This window comes from Alexandromys fortis, unplaced genomic scaffold (genome assembly GCF_014885135.2).
Source record: "Alexandromys fortis isolate MF-2015 unplaced genomic scaffold, M_Fortis_MF-2015_v1.1 scaffold_5, whole genome shotgun sequence".
In the NCBI taxonomy this organism is placed as follows: domain Eukaryota; kingdom Metazoa; phylum Chordata; class Mammalia; order Rodentia; family Cricetidae; genus Alexandromys; species Alexandromys fortis.
Genome location: NW_026067924.1, coordinates 12,268,626 through 12,296,175, shown reverse-complemented (window position 1 = coordinate 12,296,175; position 27,550 = coordinate 12,268,626). Strand labels below are relative to the sequence as shown.

The window sequence follows — 27,550 nt, the reverse complement described above, 5'->3', positions numbered from 1 at the left end:
TCTTGACTCAGCATCTCAAATGCTGGGGTGACAGGTGTGCATCAGACAATATACCCAGGCTTATCTTACATCAGTTGATAATGTTACCAAATATATTTGCATGATTAGAAAGTCTTACTTTATCCCTTACAAAAATCATTGAAAACAGTAAGTGTCCTTTTAAAGGAGAGCCTCAGCTTTAGCTCCTACAGATTTTTATATATTGGGTGCACGTTATCATTATTTCAAAATACATTCAAATTTCCCTTTTGGTTTTTTTTTTCTTTGACCTGTGGGTTATCTGAAAGTGTGCTGTTTAATTTCCAAATGTTAGGGATTTTCTTCATGGCTTTCCATTATTAACTTCTAATTTGATTCTGCTATTGTCAGAGAAAACACTGTGCATGTTTTTCAATTCCTTTTAAATTATAAAGACTTGGCTAATGGCTCAGCATATGGTCTTACATTTGAAATTAAAATAATAAAGTTGATAATGGCATAATTTAGCCCAACTACCTTCATGGTGGCTAAGTTGATTCAAAATATCAGTCATTTATAGTAGGCCTGAGTGAGGAAAGACAAACTAAAAAAAAATGTTTTTAATTAGGTGAAGGGTACATTACTTCTCATGGGAAAATGAATAAGCAATTTATTTTTAGGGACTTGAGTATTCTTTTCACCCCAAGTGTTGACTAAAGGACAATGAAATAAATACACTCCGATGTTAAGAGCCACAACATTCTTTTTAAACAAATGCTAATGACTTCCTTTACCTCTGGAAATGAAGGGATACAAGATAGCAAAAAAAAAAAAAAAAAAAAAAAGAAAAGAAAAAATGAAGGAAGAAGTTTAAAACTTATGCTGGGGGAAGCTGTACAGGACATCTGTACAAAGAAATGACTAGCAAAAGAGATCGTCTAAACACAAGATTTATTATGTTAAAAAGTTGTGTACAATAAAAATATAAACATTTTTGTCCAAACATTGTCTAATACATCACAGGAGAAACGAGTGTTAAAAATGCACTTTTCTATTCCTAAAATGGGCTATACCTTAAAAGTACTGAAAAATTCAAACAAAATAAATACTCAGCACTGACTATCTTACTTTTGGTGAAAACCATTGAGCTAAGCAAATTTCTTTCCAGTGCTGTTTAAACATGGGATTCCAAGGTAAACCTTATTTAGATGAGTTTCTAGTCGAGGCTTTGACCTACATAATATAATTTGTGTAAATCAAAAAGCCAAGCAATATCCTTGAAGGAAGGGGCTAAAAATGGTTTAAAATTTTTCAGCTCAGAGATAAACACGCACCAAAGAAACATAAATTTTCACAAATACTTGGCACCAAACAGCTCAGTAGAGAGGACAGTAAAGGCCTAACTTTTAGACTTTTAAAAATGTGGTTCTGTAAGTGTTGTGGAAGCTGTGTTTCCCAGTTTCAGCTGTAATCATCACGATTATTCAGGAGCTAATAGTCACCTCTTCATCTAAGGCTCCACGGATCCAGCCCCTGGTCTACGGCCTGCTAACAACAGACTATGGCAAGATAGGAGCAGGCAATATACTGACTTGATTGCATTCCTACTGGAACAAACGCTACTTTGACAAACCTGGGCTAATGAAAATGTCCCTTTCCAAAGATGTTTTTGAGCAAGGCCTAAGTGGCTCATGCCTGTGATCCCAGCACTGAAGGAACCAAAGCAGAAGGATCACCGAGAGCTCAAGGCTGGTTTGAATTATACATCTGAGATCCTGTCTCTAGCAGCCAAGGCTTCTTTTGGACTTTCTTACAAAAACCCTGAACTCAAGCCAGAAGGCAACCTCGTCCACCAGGTCTACAACTGTACCTTTTTTAGGCATTATATTAGATTTTCTTATACAGTTCCCTATTAAAATGGTTTCAATGCCAAACCAAGCTTTGGGAAACAGAGCACCCTCTTTATCTAAGGCATTTTATGACATCTGGCATTGAGATCAGTGTTGTAGTGAAAGGAAGAAAGTAGCTTGAAGCGCTTTGTCCTGGGAAGACGTTTTCTTTCTTTTCTTTCTGCTTTGTATGTGATGCTGGTGGGTGGGAGACATGGTCTGCGGCATGCCAGACAAACACCCTACCACTGAACTATATATGCTCAAACCTCCAGAAATTAATCCTTACTACGGGAAGAGGGACAAAGCCTTCTGTTCTTACAGATCGTGAAATATTATTACCGCAATTTTTATTTTCATAAAACTAAGTTTCAGAGCTTGCCTAAAGAAATTAACCCATCTTTATGACCAATTCCTGACAAAATGACAGAGGAGAATGGCTTTCCGTCAGGTGCCCCAGCCTTAGCAGTGGAAAACACCAGGCTTTGATGGATAAGTATGTAGAGGGGAAATGTATCAACACATTTGTAAGAAACATGGCAAAGTCTTCTAGCAATGAAGAGAGGCAGCTCTTTGTTTCCCTGGGAAATTTCTTTGAATCTGAAGTGTATATAGTATTCCTACACAGCAATTAGCTTATAATCATACAGCCATATTAAAGTGATCCCCACCACCAGAGTGTAAGTCGGAGGTCACTCCGCACAGTCATTTGGATGCCAGAAAATAAAGATTTAAAAGTCAAGCATCACTCTAAGTCACGCTGGAACAGAATAAGAGCTTAGAGTCTGCACCAAGAGATCTAAATTCAAGTCCTGCTCATCTGCCCATCGTTCACAGGCTGCCTAAGACTGTTTCTCATCGCGAACCCTATCTTACCCAATAATTACGTTATACAAAATTAAGCATGTCAAACATCCAACATAAGACAAAAATACAGTATTTATTTACTAAATAGACATTTGTATTGGTACTATTATATTTATAATTAGGAAATAATTTCAAATTAAGCTATTTTGTTCATGTTAACACGGAGCTACACAAAGTTAAAAACTCCATGTAATGGCCTTTGAGCTTATTTTGGTTGTTTCTGTTCATTTGGTTTGCTTTTGCTTTTGTTTTACACAGAATCTCAATATGTAACTCTGGGTAGCCTAGAACTCACTATGTAGGCCAGGCTGGCCTCAAATGGACTTTGAGCTTTTTAACACCAAATCAATTTCAACTTCCATCCTCCCAGCCCCAGTGTGTGTGTGTGTGTTTCTGTCTGTCTCCAAGCTCTCACATACTTGCTAACCTTGGACTCATTATGTAGCTAAAGATGACCTTGAACCTCTTATCTTGCCTCCACACATCTGAAGTGTTAAGATTATGTATATACGTGTGTGTGTGTGTGTGTGTGTGTGTGTGTGTGTGTATACCTTCATGCCTGATCTATGAGATTCTGGTGAAAAAAAAAAAAAGACATTTTGCATACCAGACAAGTATTCTACAAACTGAGTTACATCTCCAACCCCCCAAATATCTCTTTAAATTTAGACTTTTCAACAATGAAGCATATAATTTTGCTAGCCATAACAAAGTATTACAATATACTTAATAGCATACTGCCCTTTTATAAGGTTGGTTTTGTTTTCCCAGGGGGACTGAAAGCAACACTGTATTTTTAGATGCATTGATCATGTATCAGAACACATTCTATGGTCTTTTCAACATGAAGCCTTTAGCCATGGTGATGTTACAAGGGCAAACACAACCCATGCTGATTTCACAGTGCTCAGCGAAAATGAGTGGAGGGATCAAAACACACTGTGAATGCCACCTGGACCTGAAAGAGGTGGCTCCTGACCGTCCTTTGTCATAAATCCTGGTGGGAAAAGCAGATCTGGTACCAGAAGACTAAAGATGAGGAGAACAAAGCTCCTGGTTTCAAAACAATAGCATGGAAGAACAGAAGTGGCAGGAACATCCCACGTGACACCAGTGCTTTGACTGTTGCTCCTGGACACGATCCTGGAAGAGAGCTGAGAGAGTGGGCCATGACAACACAGAAAGGCGAGGCTCCACGGGGACAAAGCTAACCTCATCTCCTCCTTTGACAAGGCAAACAGCCTGGCAGATTGAGGAACCACAGTGGACAGGATCTGTTTGGGCGAAAGTGAGGAGTCAGACAATGGCCCTCCTGATGACTTCAAACTCATGATGGAAGGGCATGTGGGCAGTGTGTTAGGCTACGAAACAGGCGAACCAGACTGCCATCACCGTCTAGTCAGTGGCAGCCTACAGAAGGTCCCCAGGGGCAGGGTTTTGTCCTCCATCCTTCTGCTCGATGAATGAATACTATTATATTGCAGATTGCCAAACAAAAACAAGTATTCATATGACAATCCATTCCCAGACTTCCCCGTATACCTGCTCAGACAAGAATCTTCACAACAAAGCAAAAATGTGAGAATATTTTATTTCCATGAAATGTACTTTTTGGATTGGTTTTGGGTGTGTATGCATATGAGTCCCTAAGTGCAGTGGTGCACTTGTGAAGGCCAAAGGAAGTAACTTCTTTCCTTCCACCTCGTGGGGCCTTAGAGAGGTTTGACCTTGGCAGGAAAATGTCTTGTCCTTCTGAGCGATCTTGCTGGCCCTTTAGTTCCCATCTTACAAAAAACAAACAAACAAACAAAAAGGAGCCTGAGACCTTGCTGCAGAGAAAAGACTCCTTGGATGTGACAAAGTCCCAAACCAGCAGAATTGTTATTTAACCTCGAGCCCTGACTCTTCTGACTCTTCAGCCACAACCCGGTGCAGGAAAAATGACAGATACACCAGTTACAGGGTAAAAGAAAACCGACGTGAAGTAAGAGGCATTATCTGAGAAGTAACCTCAGTGAGGGGCCCAGCGTGCCCATAAAGAACATTTTACCCACCGATTTCTTGAAACATACAGCTCACTATGATTTATGAGATGGTGTAGTCGAACCAAGCTGTGATACAGATTTAGAACAACATCAACAGAAAGATCACCTTCCTTCCCCTCAGTTGGTCGCAAGCCATCCTTTCTCACACCAGCAGGCCATTATCACATTACAAGGCTAAATGGTTTGGGCAGCACCTGTTGAGAGCCTATGCACCACAACCAGCCATGTAGCCAGTGGCCACTGGAACAGATCTGCGGCTCTTGACACGCAGGATTTCAGGCCGTCGTTCACTTCAGTCACTGGCGCACTGGGTGGAAGTTCTCAGTCACGGCGAATGACCATCTGCGTGGTTCCCTCCTGGACTCACTGCAGGCTCCCAAAGCACAAAAGAAGCAGCTGTGAATGGTGGAGCCTTGTTTGGAGTTCAACATGGAGATCTCAGAGATACTTCTGACCCGGAGAACTGCAACTGACGATACTGCCCCACGCTTCCGACTCACTGGGGCCCTTCTTTATCTCTCGTGATGATTTCTGTGAGAGTAGCCTCAAAGGCTCATATATCTGAATACTTGGTCTCCAATTGGTGGAACTGTTTGCAAAAGATCAGGAGGATTCTGCCTTGTTGAAGAAGATACGTCACTGGGAGTAGGCTCTGAGGTTTCAAAAGACTCCTACTGGTCTTGGTGTGTATCCTCTCTCTGTCTCTCTCTCTCTCTCTCTTTCTTTCTGTCTCTTTCAGTTGTAGATCAAGATGTAAGCACTCAGCTCTATCTTCACTGCACCAACATGAACTCTAACCGTCTGAAACCATAAGCCAAAATAAGACTCTTTTTTTTTTTTTTTTTTTTTTTTTTTGTAAGCTGCCTTGGCCATGGCACTTTATCACAGCAATAGAAATCTAACTGAGACAGCCTCCTCGATGAAGTTCTAGCATTCATTATATGTCCTGTTTCTCCACTAAGAAGCTGGGCTCAACCTGGGGTCTGGTGTTCCAGAAGGAGGGAGGACTATGGAGGCCCCAGACAGCCAGAACTTGAAAACCCTCAGGAGGGGGTCTTCTCCTTGCTCTCATCGTGGCCGGGTGCCACCAGGCTTGGAGCTGTAAGATCCACGGTAAGAGATACTCCATCCAAGACAACCAAATGGAGCGTAGTGGCAGCCCACCGAAACAGCAAACCAGGGAAAGGGTCTCCAAATAGCAAAGGAAATCCATATTTAAGCATATGCTCCACTTCCTGTGCCAATGACATCCAAGCTTGTCGAAATGTGCATGCCCTCGGGCATGGAAACAGGATAAAGACTTCTGTGTCCAGACTCCTTCGCTCCAACTATGGCACGGCCACTGCGGTTCTCCCTAACAGCGTCTCAGCGTCAGGACGATTCTCCCTGTTCGGTGTCGGCTTCGGCTTTTCTCATTGAAGACATCGTTTGTCTTGGTTTCTGACTCTTCTCACTCGCTCTGTGGTTTCCCAGCCTCTGTGAGGGACACCAAAGCAGAACTCATTAGGTAAACAGGCTGCCAGGAAGGGGGCTGCGGAGAGGTGCTCCCTTAAATCAATACTACCCATTTGGGGAGTGAAGGGTTGGTGGTGTTTTTCCATGAGCTGCTGTCTGACAGCAGCTACTGGAGCAGTTCAAACACCTCCTGCTGGTGGCCTTGCTACAACCCCCACCATCTGCACTGGAAGCACCAGGCACTGCGTCTGCTGCCAGCACAAATCTTTGGATTAATGAAACTCCCAACCAGAACAGCAGACACGCCACAGCGTTCTTCCCTTAATATGAATTCATTTCAGACCTTGAGTTTATGACCTGTGTCTATTATTATTATTTTAATAGGGGACAAGAATGGAAGCTTAATTTTGCCTACCAAGAAAACATCATATCCAGACAGCAACTCGGGGTTAATGAGAGAAGGATTTCTGACTATGTCATCAAACAAGAAACCTCATAGGGACTCTGGGATTGATGTATTTTTTTCCACCGGAACCAAGAATGGGCAGGTTGTAGTCACTGGAAGGGAAAGAGTAGGGGTGAGGGGATGTTGGGAGAGATGGAGCTGGTGTCTTTCAAAACACTTAGAGAAATGACTCTGGCTTGCGGAGTCACATGCTCAAATGAAGATTTTACAGCTTCAGTTGAATGTGGTAATGAGCAGGCGCGTAAGCACCGAGCATCAGCACGCCCCACCAAGAGTTCTCCGAGCCATGGCACTGCTCTTGCTCCAGATGGCATGGAAAATAATTCATAAATGACAAAAGTTCAATGAGTGGATGGCAGCTGTTCAGCCCCAGCTCTCTGGCCACCCACTTCAGGAGAACAGAGAGCTTTCAATCAACTCCTGCATCCCAGAGGGCCTTCCAACAGCATCAGAACATGTGTACAATATGTTCTCAGAAAGTAGCTGGCCAAATATGAAAGATTAGAAAATCAAGTGAAATAAGAATAGAAGTACATACTGTTTTCTCCCCAAATCCACAGTACCAAGCAGAAATTGAGAACAAAAGACTTCATGGTTTTGTAAATTAAACTTCCCATTGTCTTCATATTTTGTGTTTTTGTTAGAAGTATCTAGAACTTTAGCAGTGTTACTTTAACAACAGATAATCAACATGTGCTGATTTTCCCATCTGGTTAATCAAATAAAGCGTAATATGAAATTATCTCTGCCTAATATTGGGTCAACCGCTTCTTTGAAACACGAAGGCGCTCACGTTTTTCATTTCAGTCCTGAGTTTCCAAGTTAAAATAAAATATTTAAGTGTCACTTTGGCCTGGGATGTAGCTTAGTTGGTAGAGTGCTTGCCAACATACATGAGCCCTAGATTCAATTTCCAGTGTCACATAAACCTAGGATGGTGGCACACACACGTAATCCTCACACTCTTGAGATGGACTGAAGAAAATGAAAAGATCAGGGTCATCTTTGGGTAGGGAGCAAGTTGGACGTTACTGGTCTACATTAAACTGTCTCAAAAGAAGAAAAAAATGACTTTTAAAAGTGCTGTCTTGCAAAATAATAAATCCCCTGCCCCTTGGGAAAAGTTGCTCAGTGGCTATTTAAGTTTTAAGGAATCATTTACACAATGACAGAGGTACTAACTTCTCTAACTAACTAGCTAACTGTACTAACTAAAGTTGCCAAACTATTTAAAAAGCACACTAGACTATAAAACAAACGCAATCTAAACAATTTGCCAAATTTGGAAACACCAACTAACTACTAGCGTGGCAACTGCAGGAGGTCAGGTCATAATTTAAACTGCGAAAACTCTTAGCCTAGGAAATATCACTGATGTCCATCTGCCAGACTCCCTCTTGGACCATTTTGACTGAATACCGAAGCTTTCTAGTTCTAGTCCTACTAGGGTTACTTGGGATAGATGCTAAACAGGAGCCTCAGATGGCATCCCTGGAGGCATGCACCTGCCCGGCTGCTGCTTTCATCTCTTCCATAAATAGACCTCAAAGGAAGGCTGCTGAGGCTCCAGGAGGTGACATGTTTATCCAGGGTCTGCTAAGGAGCAAAAAGGCTTGCCTAGAACAGACCTGTAATCTCAGTTCTCCAGGGGCTGAGGTGGGAAGATTTTGAGTTTGAGACCAGCCTGAGCTCCAGACTGGCCTGGACAAGTCCCTAAAAAAAAAAAAAAAAAACTAGATGCATATTAAAACCTGCACACATAAGGCACAGTTTTAAATTAGGATAGCTGTAACCAAAAAGAGATTTTTATTTTATTTTTTAAATTGTGTCTCTCTGTGTGTGTGTGTGTGTGATTACAGGTCCCTGAAAGCCAGGGTACACATGTGGCAGTCAGAGGACAACTTCTGGGGGTTGGCTCAGTCCTTTTTACCTTTTTGAGGAAGATCTGTCTTCTTCCTCCCACTTTGCACCCGCTAAGCTTCCAGATTTTCTTGCTTCGCCTCCCATATTGCTCTAAGACTCATGTCTATAGGGAAGAGTCAGTGCAACCAGTATGTTGTTGGTTCCAGGGAGGTTACGGGTCATCAGGCATGTGGAGCAAGCACTTTACCCACTAAGCTGTCTCCCAAGCTTCAGTTTAATGTTTGTTTCTGTTTTCACAAAGCATTTTTAAAAATAACCAGCAAGAGTGGAAAACAAAACCGTTCTCCAGATTCACAGTGTCACGCATGTCCTTTTAATACCTTGGAGCCAGCAGCAGAGTTTGTAATTTTCTTTTACCATATCTCTATTTGTTCAGCAAAGAGTGGAAAGAAGAGAGAGAGAGAGAGAGAGAGAGAGAGAGAGAGAGAGAGAGAGAGAGAGAGGAGAGAACTGGGCTTGGAGGCACCCAGATCTCAAAGAGCATAAATTATCTTGTTCAATGTTTCAGCACATACATCCCCTAACTTCCTACTTGTTACTACTGATAACAAATCAGCATGCAGATCAGAGGAATTTTTTTTTTTTAAGGAATCATAGGCGTTTGGACATGTACCCAGAGCTTAGCAGCAGATAAAAGAACCTGGCAAGCTTAAAACTTATGCTAAAGATACTACAAGGATTAAATTTCATACCAAAGAAACTGTCATCACTGAGGAAAAAAAAAAGCTGTAGTCAAACACATTATTCTAAACTTGGGACTGAATACACTCAATAATGCTTCCAGAAAACACTGCGCCATTGTCTCCATTCTCTGCCTTAAGGAACTTGGACAGACAGCCACCAGACAGGCAGCTGAGTTCCCCATGGCTTTCAAGGGTGATTTTTTCTATAGGACCATGCCCTGACTACAAAGAGACTTTATACAGCAATTCTGTAACTCAAGACGCCCTGAGTGTGCCCCTGTACTAAATTAGTGTGAGCCCGAGGCTGCTTCTTACCAGATTCACTTGCCAAAGACACAACAAAGCAAAACAGGGGTTCAGTAAGTATCTGCAACAAAATGAGAACTGGCTAGAATACAGGCTCAGAAGCAAAAGAAAATGGTAGCGATCGCAACTATTGCACACACACTAGAGCTTCCAAAGTATGAAATGGATACCGGGTTCTCTTCTAGCTGTGAGATCTGACTCCCAAATGTGAGAAATCTATCCAAATAAACAGAATGAACCTGATCATCATTGTCCATCACAACTTTCTGTAATGGAGAGCATGGTGCATAACTCAACTTCTCCACCTGGCTGTCCCAAGCATGTGGCTACTAGACATTTGAAATGGGACTCTGATAACTCTGAATTTTTATTCTATTGCTGATGCGTTTCATTTCAAATTTAAAATGTCAGGTACCATTGGCAACTACCATATTGGGACAAAAGGGCCCTAAAGCTCTAAATCAGAATTGTTTCTAAACCATCATTAAAAGCTGAGGGTATAGCTCAGAGCTCTTGCCTAGCATATGCAAGGATTCTAGGTTTGATCCAAAGTGCCACATCTGATCACCAGTGGATCCTAATGGTTCAAAATCCTTTAAAATTCAAAGATTAAAAAAGAAATTTTAAATTGGAGTTAAAACAAACCAAACACAGCGGGCCCTCAATACCATAAAGGCAGCTACAATGATATTACGTTCGACTATGAAATGTGCCCATTAGCTCATATTTCATCACTTCCTCCAGCCTACAGCCTACCTGGAAAAAGTGAGCCAGAGCCATATCCAGTGCCAGCCTGAACTTCCCATCCTTTTACCAAGACTAACTTTTACATCTGCAAGCCCCTGTAAATGCATCCATGCCTTCCCATCATGGGGTCTGTAGCCCATCAAATTATGAGCTCAGATAAATCCTTCCTCCCCTAAGCTGCTTCTTTTGGGTTCATAACAGTGACAAGCAATAACCAAAACACACAATAAAAGGTAACATGAGACATCAACTCAAAGGTGTTTGTACTTTAAAATATTATATACATCATTTCATTTTCCCATAAATTGAGGTATTCTGCAGATGACATTAGGATCTAAAAGAGCAATAGTAAGGAATTGCTTGGTAAAAGGAATTGGGTGCTTTGTGACTACTTAGGGAGGAAAAACACGATTTAAAAATTTTTTTTCGGGCTGGAGAGATGGCTCAATGGTTAAGAGCATTGGCTGTTCTTCCAGAGTAGCAGTGTTCAATTCCCACCACCAACATAGCAACTCATAACTGTCTGTAACTCCAGTTCCAGGGCATCTGACATCTTCATACCAATGCACACAAAGTAAATTGAATAGCGCTTTAAAAAAATTCATTTCACTCAGTTGGCATTGTCTGGCCTTCATTTTAAGAATGAGATGGTAGAAAGCACCTCTGTCTAGCACTTCACAATTTGCATTCTTGTACCTTGATAGACATAACAGTGAGATGATTCTGTCAGGTGTAAACAGTGTTTTCACACTTCCCACCAATGTGTGCCTTCGTTATTATTCAAAGTTTAATTAAGTCACAACACAAGGAAACATCTGGTGGTAAACTTCAGCTCTGGCGCTGTTCATGTGAATGAGAGAGGGCTGGAGCCCAGAAGTAGGAGCTGAGACAGAAAGGGTGGGACGACATTGGAGCACCGGACTGAAATCTCAAGGTCCAAATCAGGAGCACCAGGAGAGAGAGCACGAGCAAGGAACTCAGGACCACGAGGGGGGCACCCACACACTGAGACAATGGGGATGTCCTATCGGGAACTCACCAAGGCCAGCTGGCCTGTGTCTGAAAAAGCCTGGGTAAAAACCGGTCTTGCTGAACATAGCGAACAATGAGGACTACTGAGACCTCAAGAACAATGGCAATGGGTTTTTGATCCTACTGCACCTATTGGTTTTGTGGGAGCCTAGGCAGCAGTTTGGATGCTTACCTTACTAGACCTGGATGGAGGTGGGTGGTCCTTGGACTTCCCACAGGGCAGGGAACCCTGATTGCTCTTTGGGCTGACGAGGGTGGGGGACTTGATTGGGGGTGGGGGTGGGAAAGGGGAGGCAGCGGTGGGGAAGAGACAGAAATCTCTAATTAATTAATAAAGAAATAAATAAATTAAAAAAAGAAAGGTGGGACTAATAGAAGCAGACACAGAGGAAGCAGCCCAGGAGAGAGGGACAAATAGGCACAATTGGACTGGGTGCCACAGCTCTCCTTTGTGTCACCACGAGGACAAGTCTTGCTAAAGCTTAATCTCCATCTCTGAAAGTAGGGCCAATCAAACTGACCTCACACTGAATCAGTCACAGTAGCAGTGTTCTGGATACAGAATGCAAACCATAAATAGGCGCATTCCTGCCCTTGTTATGGTAGGATTGTCTTTAGTCACAACAAGTAATAGTAATTTGAAGCAATCACTCGTACTTCCCAAGACTCTGCACAGGCAGGTCCTAGACTATAATCCAGTCTGTAAAATCTTGATCACACAGAACAAAAGGGAGTCTTTGATTGGTCTTGTGTGTTCTGGACACCAGGACATGGCTGTCTTGAACAATCACCTCAGCAATCTTTCCAGTCACTAGAAACAGGATCTTTCTGTTTCTTCACACACTGTCAGACATAGTTTTCTTTTGCAGGAGAGACTAATGAAACAAGAAGTGCAATTAAGTCATAAGTTCTTTTAAAAAACAACAGCAAGAAACAAACACACAACTAGCTACAAAGGCCTTAGGGATCATCTAGTCTAATCCTTACTTTGGGGTTTTGAAGTCTCAGTGCTGAGGAGACACCATCATCTGCCCCAAATTTCTTAGAATTCTATTCCAAAGCTATTCCTGTGTTAGGACATTGCTTCAAAAGTCAACATCAATATTGACTCCGAACTCAGTAGTTCTGTGCCACTCTGGCTTGCTGAAAATGCTACTGAGTGAAATAATAAAATTAGAGCAAATTATGATATACACACAAAAATGCATAGCAAGCAGTCTCTTATGACCACATTTGGATTCAGGTTTTATTTAAGATGTAAGTAAGTGGTCCGGGTCAGTAATTTGTACTCATAAAAAATGGAAAAAAATGGAAATCTTTGAGAAAAGTAAGTGCACATATGCACACACACACACACACTGGGGGAAGAGGGGAAGAGAGAGAGAAATACGAATGTATGAAGATATATACACTGTAGGATTAAAAATTAATTTAAACATTGAGGTTCTATTACTCCTTTTTCTCAGCAGATTACTGAGAAATTATATTCACTTGCCTTTCCTCTCACACTCAGTAGAAATCTAAAACTATATTTGACCTGCCCTGAAGCCAATATTCCTCCCACTGGCTGGTTTCTTTAAAAGGGCACAGAAGAAAGACAAGCTGTCCAAACGCAACAGCTTACTCCCAGATAAATATGAGTAATGAAAAATGGAGAAAACCCCTAGCTAAAACACATTTCAGATATTATCAATATGCTAGTTTCTATTTCTCAATGCTTCCAATTACCTCAGCCAACTGACTTGGCTGGCCCTTCATCTCAGAGGGAAAAATTAAAAATAGGTTCATATAATGAATAGCTATGGTGTGCACTGGTAATGTACACGTCTGAGCCTTGACTCTTTTTCGCCCCTTCTTGGGTCCAAGTGTTCAGGCTACATTAGTAATCTTGTTCTCATTTGCTGAGATCTTTCCCTGAACTTCAGATGTTATAGGTATCAGCCCAAAGACTCAAGCCATATAATCAGAATTCTGTAACTGGTAGCTGCATGCAGTAGGCTTCTATTTAATCCCTGTAAAGTAAGTGTTTTAGGCTACAAGGTTTCTGATTGGGAAAAAGGGTGAAATAAGAGAGGCAAACTCTCACTTCAACAGTATGAAAGCCAAAAACTGGGCAATAGTATCATATCAGCTATAACGGAATAGGCAGTCCGTATACTTTAGTCTGCCAGGTAGCTAGAATTACCTGTTTCATTGGTCTGCGACATAGCTCAGCAAATAAATGTACTTGCAGCCAAGGCTGAAGACCTGAGTTTGATCCTCAAAACTCATGTGGTAGAAGAAAAAAAAAAAACTGACTGCTACAAGTTATCCTCAAATGTAAACACAAAGAAAGAGAGTGAGAGAGAGAAAATAAATAAATGCAAAATTATAGGTGCCTAATATTTTACCTGATTTAATATCTTGGTTTTTAAAACAAGTAAACAAAATTTCTTTCTTTATGGTATTCTCAAACTTTGTGGTTTGGACAAGCATACTCTGTTAAGGAAGAGTAACACTGGAAGAAAGGAGGTCAAATAGAAAGATTCAATTCAGTCTCTGTGAGCCCCTATGGGTCCAGGTTAATTGATTGTGTGAGCCTTCCCGTGGTGTCCTTGACCCCTTGGCTCCTACACACCTTTCTCCTCCTCCACACTCTGCATCTGTGTTACAGTTGTGTAGCTCGGTCCTCTTAGGGAACTCATAACAGCAAGAACAGGAACTGTCTCTAGAAAAGGAAGGGATTGGGGGGTGGGAGGAGAAATGAGGAAGAGAGATTGGAAGGAGTGGATGGGGTAGGCTGCAGCTGGAATGTAAAATAAATATGTGAATTAAAAAAAAAAATAAAGACTCAAGGGTAAAGATGGCATGGAAGAACAACAGCGGCGAAACTCCCTTCAGTAACCATAAATTACACTAAGAAAGGCAGCAGTGTGGGTTCAGCCTAGATCTTCATGGAGAAGTAGAGGAGATGTGGACAGCAGAACCACAGTTGCTGTGAAGCATGGGACCTTAGTCCATGCACACCTTGGCCAGAGCAGAGGAATCATTTGGGAATCACGGCTCAACTAAGACAAGTCTAAGATATCGCACTAAGAGCTGCCCGGCTTATCCTACAGAGGCTGGAGCAGCACTGAGAGCTTTCTCAGGAGCACCATGCTAGAGACAGATACAGACACAGTGGCAAGTTCAATAGACGGCAGCCCAAAAGCAGGGTGAAGGTAGAGCTCACAGAGGCATGGAGGTCAGTCTGGCCTGCAACATGGACTGACTCGGTGTGCTGCTTGCACTATGGTTTAGAAAGCTGGATTTGAAATGTGAAACAGAAGCAAGTGGCTATGTTTTGTTCACTGAGTGGGAAACCTGGCCATGTGACAAAGCAGGTCTTCCAGTATTGCTCAGCTGGGGGAGGCGGCATGCCCAGAAAAGGCAGACTGGAAAGATGCAGGGCCAGGGATGCCCTTTCAGCAAGGCTGAGTCAGTGCATACACAAAGCAGGCCTGAGTGCTCTAAAGACGATAAACAGGAGTCTGGGTCATGACCATGAACAGTGAAGGCTGAGGCACAAGCAGGGACTGGGATTCTGACTGAAGAAGAGGAAAAGACAAAAATGGGATGGGTGTAAAATAAGGGGGGGGGGGGACAAGAAGCCCTTCCTGGTCTAACAAAAGAAAGTTCTGTTGTATGCACATACATACAATATAGAAGGTCATGAGTAGAGAGAGGATAGGAAGTAGGTTGAAGGCATAAACCATAAATTCTATAAACTCTCCCTAGTAACCCACTTCCTCTCACACGGATATTCCTCCCAAGGCTTCCACAACCTGCCAAAACAGTGAGCAAGTGTTCCAACACATGAGCCTGTGGGGGCACAGTTCATACTCAAATCATACTAGGCTTTCCTGTCTCCTTAGTTAAATCTTTATCCTTACAGGATTCCTCTCCTGATTTCCCGCTGCGACTGCAGGAGATGCTGAATGACCCAAGAGCCCACTGCCTGTGTAGATGAAAGTCGAGTTCAACTCGGAAGCCTCTTCGTTTATCTCAGGCTGGAGCAGCAAAGATTGGAAGCTTAGTTATTAGACTTAGAGAGAGCTTACATTCTAGTGCAGCCATGAGGAAAATGACAAATTTTAAGTTAGGTAAGCCAAAGAGATAGAGGAATGAAAACGGCAAAAATATACAGATGGAATGTTGAATAAGGAGTAGGCAAGGCTAGGCAGACTATGTCTGATTTTGTAATTGGGGAATATAAAATCTGGGATGGATTTTTTTTTTTGAGAAGTTCTAAGAACCAGTAACAAGAAGGAAATGGCCTAGTTACTAGAAGACAAAGACATCAACATCCAACACACTCAAAAGGAAATGAGATTTGAGTTGAGCACCCATTGTTGTCCAGATGCAACAATGACCCCACATACTCATTTCCCCCTTGGCTCTCAGAAGACTTCAAGTTGTTTGGTCCTGTCTAAACTTGATGAATGAGAAGACAAAGGCAGGTTCATAAAAATGAAATGTTAATTGTCAATTTGATACAATCTGGAGGACCTGGAAGGTGGCCCTCTGGGCATGCCTGTGGGGGATTATCTCGATTGCCATTAGCTGATATGGGAAGATCCTCTCACTGTGCAGAGAGCATTCCCTGGATAGGAGATGCCAACCTGTAAATGGAGAAAGGAAACTGGGCAGCATAGGCATTCACTGTTCTCTTCTAAATATGGACATCAGTGACTGGCTGCTTCAAGTTCAGGCCATCCTGACTTTTCCACCATGATGGACGGTACTTGAAATCTAAGCCAAATAAATCTTCTCTCCCTGAAGTGCTTCTGTCAGCATATTTTATCCCAATAACAGGAAAAGAAATTAGATATCACCCAAGGTGGACAGATATATGATCACAGTTAACAGCAGAGTCAAGGGATGCTCCGACCAAGAGCGTGGAAGGATAACAACAGACTAGGGGCTACTGTAATGACGAGTGAGGCATGCATCGAGAGACAGTGGTCGATGCTGTGTGGCAGCCATCTCAGTACTCAGAAGGTAGAGGCCAGAGAATCAAATGTTCAAGGTCATCCTTGGCTACAGAGGGAGTTCAAAGCCACTCTAGGCCACATGAGGCTTCTTCTCAAAAAAAAAAAAAAAAGTATCAGGCTAAAAGAAGGAGACGAGATAAGTAACCCAGAGAGACTAGTAACCAATACCTGGGGGTTAGGCTGTGGGAGAACTTAGCCTCTAAATCAACAAATGTACTGCTAACAACTAAAGGATCAGAAATCTAAAGGCCGTCTGGATTTGAGCCTTCGATAGTAGATGTGCTAGCCAATGAGATAGTGTATGGGACATCTGGGTTAGAGAAACTCTAACAGGTAGGTAGAAATGTGAACTTAAATTCAGACAGTTAAGAAGACACTGAGCACTGGGCGGTGGTGGCACAGGCCTTTAATCCCAGCACTTGGGAGGCAGAGGCAGGCGGATCGCTGTGAGTTCGAGGCCAGCCTGGTCTACAAGAGCTAGTTCCAGGACAGGAACCAAAAAAAAACTACAGAGAAACCCTGTCTCGAAAAAACCAAAAAAAAAAAAAAGAAGACACTTTTTATGTCTTATGTTTTATGGTGACAGGAAAGCCTCGCTTGGCCATATGTCGGCTGGGGAACATCTCTGTGTCATCCTATAAGGAAGTGTGATATCTGTGTTGGCTATTGGTGCAGACCAATATCTCTCTGACATTCAGAAGACACAACAAGCTTCTGCCACTGCTGTTACAAAAAACACAGAATTGCCGGTACACATGTGAGTTCACACACGCACACGCGCGCGCCGCCAGCACACACACACACAAGAATTTAGCTTTAACTTAATAGCCCTTCTACACAGACATACTCTAAATGACAAGCAAAATGCCATGTTATTTAGATTCATATGCACAGTGTTAAAACGCTGTGAAATCATGTAGGCTTTGACTGTCTGATGTTATTCAATTGATGTCATTAAAACAGAAGAATTAGTCTTATAATTACTCCCTTATGGGTTTGACAGTCTGCCTAAAAAAAGGAAGAGTACTCATTCTCTGTCCCAAATTACCTTATCTGGGGGGGGGGGGGGAATTAGGTGGGTTAAAGACAGCGAAACCCATGTTCCCACAAGCCCATGGGAAGGAAAGGAAGTGTGCCTCGGTGAGGGAGAACCACCTAAAGTGACTGAGAGCTGCAGCCATCAGGCTCTCCACCGAGAGGATCTAGGGAGGATGGACAAACCCTCTCTCTTTCCTGGGTGTGCCGGCCGTGCTCAGCACTCTGAAACCCCGTCAGTCAGCTCACATGTGATGTGTAAATCCCACTGTGTACATGGTTTAAAGTTTCCAGTGACCACAGCCAGACTGTAGAGACATGCTTCAAATTCTGGTTCAAGCCATTAATGGGGGGGGGCGGGGGTGCTCACTGGGAAGATGGCCCAGTCAGCAAAGTACTTGCTGCAAAGTATAGAGACCCCTCACCCCTCTAGATCCAGGCAACTAAGCTCCACCCTACAAGAGGAAAAAAAAAAGCCCAAGATCCAGCCACAAAATCCTACCAATCCCACCAATTCCAGGTCACCCTGGAAAGTTCTACTCCTACGAAAATCCATATGCAGCCTTCCTGCTGAACAGTTCTTTTCTCTTCTCTTCCAAGCAGAGATAGCCAACTCCCTAGGTTTTTCCCAGTCAATCTCTTGTGTGAGCTTCTTGTGCGGTATGACTTTGTTGCTGTGTTGTATGGTGTGACTGTGGTATTCCTTGGGTCCTGACTGCCAGGTTCCTTTCCCTTCAGAGCTGTAACATTTACACCTGGAGCTGGATCTCCAGCACTCATAGAGCAAGCAGGTGAGGCAGGCTTTGTGCCTATATTATCAGGGTTCAGGATTCAGAGACAAGAGGATCTTAGACCATGATGGCCAGCCAGGCTAGCTTAATCAGCAATCAGCAGCCCCAACCCCACCCCTCCCCCGTTCAGTGAGAGATTTTTGCCTCAATGTACAGCAAAGGAGAAACCCAATCCTAAAGTCTGGCCTCGACAAACACATATACACACAACCAAATGCATATACAACAGAACCTCACACACACACACACACCACCACCACCATCACCACCACCACCAAAAATAAACCCTAGATAGAAGTCCTTTTCCTTTCTATCTATGATGTTAGCAGGTCATTTTTTGTATGATCCTTAGAGAGGAAAGCATCCAATTTAACAGGAATCAAAAGCAAACCTTAATATTAGTTACTGGGCTAAGGCCACACATTAAAGGCCAAGCTATTAGAGAGAAATAGTTCCTGGGGCACGGCTTGTTGGCATAAGCCACTGACTGGGAATAGAAAACCAGATTTCAATTTGAGACTCTCTCGCAGTCTAAATGAATCTTAAATGAATCATTTTGCCTAACTCAAGACAATTAGTGTTCTTACATATGTTGAGGCATCTGGCATTATCTGTAAGATATTTTCTAGAAGATGTGTGTGTTCTCCACGTTCACAGAAGAGCCAGGAGGAGAGCCGCTTGCCATTCAGACAAATCAAGCCAGGTCTCCCAGAGTCTACAAAAAGCACCTATGTATTAATAGGAAAAAATATAAAATCTTTCAGCAGAAAAGTATAAAATAAATGTGAAGGAAAATTTATAGAAGAGAATAATTTTCAAAGGCAAAGTATAAAAAAATACATACTCATCAATAATGAAAGAAAATAAAACAAATATATTCATCTTAGAAAGACGGGAAAGTAGAAAGCTTAATAATGTCACGTGCTGGTGGGGAAGTGGGTGCAGAACACTCATGCTGGTGGGGTCTCCCATTGGTGAGAAGGAGTCTGAAAGTGGTTTACAAAAATCCCACTGAAAACATGCAAGCATGTGTCCATGCACCCTATGGTACAGTAAATTTACTTGTTTGGATCCAAAATTACTTTCCCTGGGCATTTTCCAATAAGGTATGTGTCTCCAGCAGTCATGTTTGTGACAAGATGGCATGAAGCCAATGTGACTCTTGACCTTGGGGGAAAACGTGCATAAAACATCAACCACACCATGAGCAGTTGAATGCAATGAAATTGATGTATACACAAGAAGGAGCAACAGAAAATATAATGCCCAGGGGAGAAGACACAAAGGAATAAATGGGATCCATAACTCATATAAATTAAAAATGCAATTACAACAAAGTAACAACATGTTTTACAAGGTGCACACTGACAAGTGTGAACACTTTGGCAGGAGCCGTGTATATACCAAGAAGGACATAGACATGAGCAAGTGGAGCCCTATGAAAGTGTAAGTATCCATAGGTATGCACACAAAGATGACCAAACACAGTTTTTACCAGACAACACACTTCGGTCACACCAAAGGCACCCTGGACTTCCTATTTTATTTTTAGTGTTGATCTCTGGCAACTACAATGGCTGCAGATAATAACTTTCTACCTCGAACCCCGAGGCAGACACTTAGGAGAGGTTTATCGTGGGTCCCGGTGATGGTTGGGAGTGTCGCGCATTCCTTACCCACTAAGGGTCACAAACACGGGATCCAGAGCCAAGAGCAAGCAGGCAAGAGAAAATGTCTTTCTTCTGTCGACTCCTCCTGCGGGGGTGGGGGGGAGGGGGGGTGGCGGGGAGCGGCCAGGCAAGGCAGGCTTCTCTGACCGCACTTCTGGTCAGTGAACTTTTCACCCCAACTTCAGTCCTGACTTGTCTGAGGCCAAAAATCAAAGCAGGAAGCAATGTGCCACTTGAGAATGTACACAGGGATATTTGAAAACAGAGGAACAACTTACAGCACCTTAAACCTAGCAAAGTCAGTTGTAGAACCATGAAGACCAGTTTTTCTCTTTAACAAATCAGGAAGCTGGAAAGTAGGAGAGGATATGTGTGGAAAGACAGGCTGATTTCAATAGATTAGCACCCTGAGGGGAGACCGGAGAGTCAGTGTGGCCCTCACCAGCTTTTATTCAATACACAAAACACAAAACACACTAAAATGTCTACCCCCAAATAACTGAATACTGCCTTTCTCATGAGGGAACCTTTATGGAGTCCTTAAGCCAATGGCTGAACCTTCAGAGAAAGTATTTAGCTATACACTAAACCCAAACTTTCTCAGAATTAAACACTTCCGGGATAAAGGGCAAATGATACTCAACAAGACGTAGAGCTCTCTCCACGGTACGCATACGCCCACGTGGAAAGGTGAGAAGGCGTGGCCTTCTAGTTCCACTTCATGGTTCTGTCTCCCCGCCACCACCGAGGCCGCCATGAACAGACAACAGTATTGCAACACCACCGCAGCGTGGTGGCTACAGTTGGGACCTGGAGTATCCTCCACGGGCCTTTGTATTAAAGGTTTGGTCACCAACCTGTGAAGCCAAAGGGAGGTGGTAGAACCTTTACAAGGTAAGGCCTATAAAAAAGAAGTTAGTCCACTGGAATGCCTGCCCTTGAAGGGGTACTGGGACCCCCAGCCACCGACCCATCTTATCTCTCTTCCCTTCCTGGCCATCATAGGGAGAAAAGGCCCCTTCTGCCAGCCTCTGGCACCGTGATACTCGGTCCCTTCTCGCACCATGATACACGCTGATGCTATGCGTCCAAAGCAGGGACAAGTGTCCATGAAGTGAGACCTCTGAGATTCGGAGCCTAGGCAAGTCTTTCCTCGGTATACACTGATTGCTTCAGACAGTGGCACAGCAATGGAAAGCGACAATGTTGTGTAAACCAGAGGACGGATTTTGTGCATGGAGACCAAACAGCCCACGGCAGGAGCCTAGGTTTGCCATGGGCATCTGCCAGGCCTATAATTAACACTGTACCTATAAAGCCGAATTGGTAACTATTTAAAACAGGGGCTAATGAGTCATCTTAGCAAGAGAAGGAGCTTAATGCCAAGCCTGGTGTGCTGAGTTTGATCCTGGGAATCCACATGGTAGAAGGAGAGCACCAACTCCTCCAAGCAAATGTGTGTGCATGCTCACACACTAGATACGTAAACAAAGGCAATAACACATGGGGAGAAAGAATTAACTATAACGAAAGCATGCTAGGTCCCCCAGAATCCATATCATGCAAGGTATCTAGAAGACAAGTCAACTGTATAAAGGGGGGGTAGCAGCATTGGGTCTACCAGGTAGGAAGAGGGTGGAGAAGAGGCGGCTGTTCAGGGACAACAGAGACAGGCAGGTGACCATAGGTACATTCACAGGATTTTCTAAGCCAGTGGCTGAATGAGTGAGGAGAGCGTTACATGAAAACTGGATAAAGTTTATACCTAATTAAATCCCAAATTACCTTAAAAGTGGTGTTTTTTTTATGATAGGAATGGAGTTTTAAAGGTTGTACGGTACTGTTTTTTCTTTGGATAGGAATGTGTATGGTGTACATATTTAAAAAATGCTTCTCAGTTACTTGCAGGTTCTAAATACCACAAGAAGTCAAATAATACTGGCTCCTTGCCATCTTCACTCAGTGTCAATAGACTTTTATTAAGTACACAGTATCACAGAGTATCACACTCTATCTTCCACACAAAGCTACATGTTCAAATTTTCTTCCTAGTTTTTCTATCATATTTATATATAAAACCAAAAATATATAGTTGCCAGTCATAGCTAAAGTCAACATGAGTTTAAAATACATAGCTGACTTGAATGAATATTTCATAAGAAAACTCTCATATTCATCATGAAGTTATTGAGCTATTCTCTCAAGTATTGATCGAGGACAATTTTAAAACCACTAGCATTTGTTCAATGCCGTATGTCATTAAGTTTATTTATATCAAAACACTATAGAAGGAAAAGTAATATATTTATTTTATATAGAAAGAAAGATTCTTAAGGACTAATTTGCCAAAAACGACAATTCTGCCACTCTGTGCCACTATGTTAAAAGCATCCACAGCCTTCCTTACCAGTTAGACGATAATGATAACATAGCCACTGTAAGCATGTCTGCACATTCTTTTTTTTTTTCCAGTATTCATTCCTGGCTCCTATTTAAAGCTAGAGTTTGTTACCAAAGCTGAAGAAAAATCTTAGAGGAATGAGAGAAATGCGAGCGGAATTCCAGGCAGCAATGCAGGCGTGCTCAAGTGCGAAACAGGAGAGGAACATCTGCCAAGTTCATCTCGGCCCCGCCTGATACTATCTCACTGATCTGAGTCCAATCTCTCTCTCCCACTTGCTTCCCTCCTTCTCTCTCTCCCCTACTTCCTCTCTGCTCCAGAAGCATGTAAAAATCAGAGTGCAGTAGCTGGTGAAACTCCTGGAAAGACACAGAAAACATCATAGAGCAAGGAAGCGCTCTCTGGTAGCTTTATTTCAGGTAAGAGAAATTCTAAAACAAACGTTTACAGGATCATAAATAAGAGGAAAAAAAATTATCCAAATACTGACTATCAGGTCAAATATTTGGGGGGGGGAGAGAATCACCAAAAGAGCTAATTTTAAAACATCACTGAATCCATATTTATACATAGGACATTATAATTTAGTATGAGTCAAATGTGACATTGGATGCACTTTCTAATTTAATGTTATATTTTGGGTCTTTAATTATGTTTGATTCAGCATCCAGCTTTGTTCTGCAGCACCAGTTCCTATCTGTTCAACATGGATGTTAGCAAATCTACCTCCTAACACTTTAAGGGCAGTGTCTGCACTCAGCATTATTTCTCAAGACCACAGACTTCATTCATGACACTGACCTTGACTCCCCTCCACATCTGGAAACTTTTTAGTCTAGTGTGTGTAACTGGCGTTATTTTTGAAAAGTACCAGGGCTCTCAATCAGCCCTGCTTTGACCAGTCAAATAGGATGGCCTGGACATTCATCATCGGATGAGCGCAGGAAGAGAAGGTGCTGTATATCTACAATGGAGTTTAATTCAGACAGCAAAATATGTTATTTGAAGGGAAAAGTGGATGGAATTATAGATCATCATATTAAAGACACTAAGCCAGGCCGAGAAAGACAAACATTACCATGCTTCTCTTATGTGGAATCTGAGTTCCACATGCACACACACACACACACACACACACACACACACACACACACCAGTACATGTGACATGGAACTAGAAAGGGGACCTATTTGGGAAAGAGAAGGAGAGGAGTAGGATGTGGGAGGAAGAAAAGGAAGGCTCTGGGGAGTTAAAGTAACAATGGTTACTGGATTTTTCTTTTGTATATCTCCAAGGCTTTTTTCACAGCATCTGGTAAAGTTTGAAACAAAACTATCTTAGCATAACAGTCATGAGAACATGATTTTCTAGAAGTCAGGCACACAAGCGAGTCATTCTGTTTCCACTCCCTGACAAGACTGCGTCAGCTGAAGCGTGTGTCAGAAGAACACTGTCCTTCGACAGCTCCAGCACCGAAGTGAAGTGGAGTCTATGAAGGCCGGACCTACAAGCTCCCCTAACATCTAAGGGAAGAAAGAAAGGAGACCGAAATAACTGTGTGAGGCATTGTGTTAAAGTGGGAGATGCCACAGGAAATATTTTAGGGCCCTCTCCAACAGGTTCACACCCTGGAGGAGGAGATAAAGTTAACAGACAATTAAAATTCAGTGCTAGGAGGGAACGTCACAAGGATAAGCACAGGGCCTGATGGAAGCACAGGAGAGGGTGAATCAGGGCGCTCAGGAGAGCTCACCAGGGAAAGTGACCTCCAAGACACAAATGCTCTGTGTCCATTAGGGTGGCCATAACAGTGACGGATGGCAGTGTGTGCTGGGAGGACAGAGAAAATGTTGAGTCCTCGGACATCCTAGGTGGGAAAAGAAACTGGTATGACCTTGGTTTTCCATAGCTGAGGAGATAAGCCAATCTGCAAAGTACTTGCTTTGCCAGTGTGAGGGCCCGAATTCAATCCACACAACACACATAAAGGCTGGTTACAATGGCATATGTGTATAGTCTCAGGGAAGCAGGAACGAATCAGTGGTTATGCTTATAGCCAGCCAGCCATTGAGCCTAACCAAGTAGTGTTCAACCTCTGGGCCACGACCCTTTTGGCCTATATCTACTATATATAACTAATACAAGTTATATATGAGTGACAAATCTTTACAGGATACAGGAGCATTATCCCACAGCATCCCATGGCCCACAAAGTAGAAGAAAAGAACAGAATCCTTCAAGGATTCTGACGTCCACATGCACACAATGGCACATGCACATCCACACATCCGTACATACGTACACGTCTACAGCATTCATGAATAAATACTACGTGCATACATAAATAACTGTGATGACTTTGATCAAAGAAAGAAAGAGGAAGGGGATGGGGGTACCAAAGTGTGGGGAGACAGGACTTGAGATGTGGCTAGCTTGCCACTGATGACAAAGGCAGTGTGGGAGTTCTGGCCAGCTGCTGGAGCATGGGAAGGGAGCGAGAGGGAGAGGCCAGCTACAACTGCTCTTCTGGCTGACTGAGGGGCCTGATGAGGAACAGAAGACAGCCTGAGCTGAATGCAGGAAGTTGAGAATAACCCCAGAGAAAAAAGGGAGAGAAAAAATAGAAAATAAAGCACACGTGGAAACTTCTCCCCATCCACCCTTTACAAAAATGTTTTCCGTGCCGAACACTAGAGAACAATTTACTTGGGCACAAATTGAAAAGGGGAGTCTTAGAAGAGACCCCACCCCAATTCAGTCCCTTGGATCCTTGAATTCTTAGGAGGTGAGCAAATCCAGACTCATTTCCTGTTGCTTTTTAAAGCAGTGTTTGCATTTTTCAATGTTTTCCTAGAGTTTATCAGCTCCTTCAGTCCTGCAGTGGGCGGCCTCTTAAGTTTGTTTTCCTTCTGTAATATAATATTGTAAGCACTGTAAACATTGTAAGTGGATATGAAGATACATATTATGAAGATTAAAACAATATTAAAGAGAAACCGTTCCCTACATTCATTGCAATGTATATTTCTCCCTCTCCTTTTGAATTTGTATTTCATCATAATTTTTATCAATATTAAGAAACCAGAACTCTGGCTGGGGGTGTAGCTCACCTGCTTAGCAAACAGGTAGGCCTAGGTCTGATTCACAGCACAGTATATGCACACCCAAAATGAATCTATTCAGTGGATTGTATGTATCCACACATGCATAGGTTTCTATGCTTCTGAAACTAGTAATACACATTTAAGTAAACAGAAGAGGCTGTACCTTCATCGGGCAGTGCTGACAGCAAGTCTGAGGCTGAAGAAGTCAGAGCAGCCACAGCCACAGCTAGAGCTCAGTGAAGAGTGGAAGAGGCTGCCCTGGATAATTCCACCTGTAAAGAAAAGCTGCCGTTTTATTATCGCCTGGAGTAGGGAGGGGGTGTCTGTGTCTCAAAATTACAACTGAGTCACAGTCGTGTCCCACATCCATACACTGACCTTCTGAAGCTTTGGTTAGTGTTTTATACATCAAAATTCTAGATGGAATTCATAATGTAATTGTTCTGATTTATTAAATTGTGACCTCTAGTGTGCCTAACTATACATGTATGGGTGCATGCATGCGTGTGTGTGTGTGTGTGTATGTGTGTTATGTGTGTGTGTGTATATATGTATGTGTGTGTGTACGTGTATGTGTGTGTGACTTATCAAGCACTATCTATACTTTCAGGCAGGTGATCTTGGATAAGGCCTCCATGGGTGAGGAGCCAGGGTGAACAAGACTTCAAAATGTGATTTCCACACATTAGACATTAGCTAATATTTACAAGGCTGTGTGAAAGAAATACCTTTCACAACTTCATTTCTTTCTTATTCCAATGCTACACCTATAAACCCAGCAGTTAGAAGGCACAGGGTTGCAAGTTCAAAGCCAACCTAGGCTACACTGGCAAACCTCCCATCTAAAATAAGATAAAACACCTGGTAAGTGATACAATGGGAATACTTCTGTACACAGGGAGATACAGTGGGAATATGCTTGCTTGTACACAGGGATTCTGGCTGAGTTCTGCATGTGTGTCTCGACATCACTTGTAACATGGAATATGTGAGGAAATCTTGAAGCCAGCGGGTTCGGAAGAATCCTAAGCGCTTTATTCTCATTCTGCGGCACGTCACAAAGTACACAAATGTGTCCCAAGATTTAGAATTCTATCTATGTCAGAGTCATACAGTCAATGGAGAAAGAACCCTGGAGAGGAAACACAGATGTTGAGGCAGAGTGTCAGTTACTGTGTCCACATTGGGATGGTTCTGAAGCTACAATCCCAGAGCTTCTAATGCCTGCGTTTCCTTAACTACGGGCACAAATGTGCTGAGGATCCAAAACCCCGCCTTGCTGGAAAAAGAAACACATATCCATATTTTTCTTCTTTCTAGTTAATCTTTCATGGCTCATTCTTGTAGGCTGTGGTTGAAATCTCACCTCCCACTGCCAATTGGTGTCTCCTTTCATTTTATACTTTGTTAAGGCTTATATATCCTTGACAACTCAGCATTTATTAGGATGAGAGAGAATTCAATTTATCCCTGCATATTTTCCAAAGAAAGGAGCAGAGAATAAATTAATAAAAACGCATAATGCTTAACGCTCCATGAAAGGGAAATATGACGTGTCACTGTCTTGACTGGAGGACCCTGGGGACAACGCGACTGAAAAGTCAGAAACGTGATGGTGGAGTGGCAATCCCCCCCCCCCCACAAACACACACCAAAAAAAAGAAACCCTACAAAAAACTGAATAAACCTTTTTGCAGATGTAGATCTCTACATGTCACCTTTAAAACTCTGGAGGAAAGGATGAGGAAGACAACAGAAGAAAAATGGCCTCCCATGCTGCTGACTTGGCAGAGGTGACGTTAGGAAAATGGCAATACTACTGAAAATGGTCTATAGCGTGATGCAATGGCCAAGCCGTTCCGCACAAAACTGGAGAAGTGATATTGAGTTTCATCCCCATGGAAGCACAGGAGACGTTAAGGCGATCCTGAGCAAAATGAACAGAATTCCAGGAACCATAACACCTGACTTCAAACATTACTACACAACATAGCAACAACAACAATCCTGGCACAGAAACAGATGCAGAAATTAGTGGGGTGGAACTGAGAATCCAGAGATACACCCATGTACCTACAGCCATCTAACTTTTGAGAAAGGTGTAAAAGACCATAACCTGGCTGGGCAGTGGTGGCACACACCTTTAATCCTAGCACTCAGGAGGCA

The 27,550-nt window shown here is 42.7% G+C and overlaps 1 long non-coding RNA gene across 1 annotated transcript; it reads right to left on the bottom strand.

Annotated features, from left to right (window-relative positions):
* Positions 1–892: 892 nt before the first annotated feature.
* Positions 893–18,928, bottom strand: LOC126501707 (uncharacterized). Its single transcript, XR_007591782.1, has 2 exons — positions 18,797–18,928; positions 893–6,235 (listed from the first exon to the last, which is right to left on the bottom strand). It is a non-coding gene; the product is annotated as an uncharacterized lncRNA (long non-coding RNA).
* Between the last annotated feature and the right edge of the window lie 8,622 nt (positions 18,929–27,550).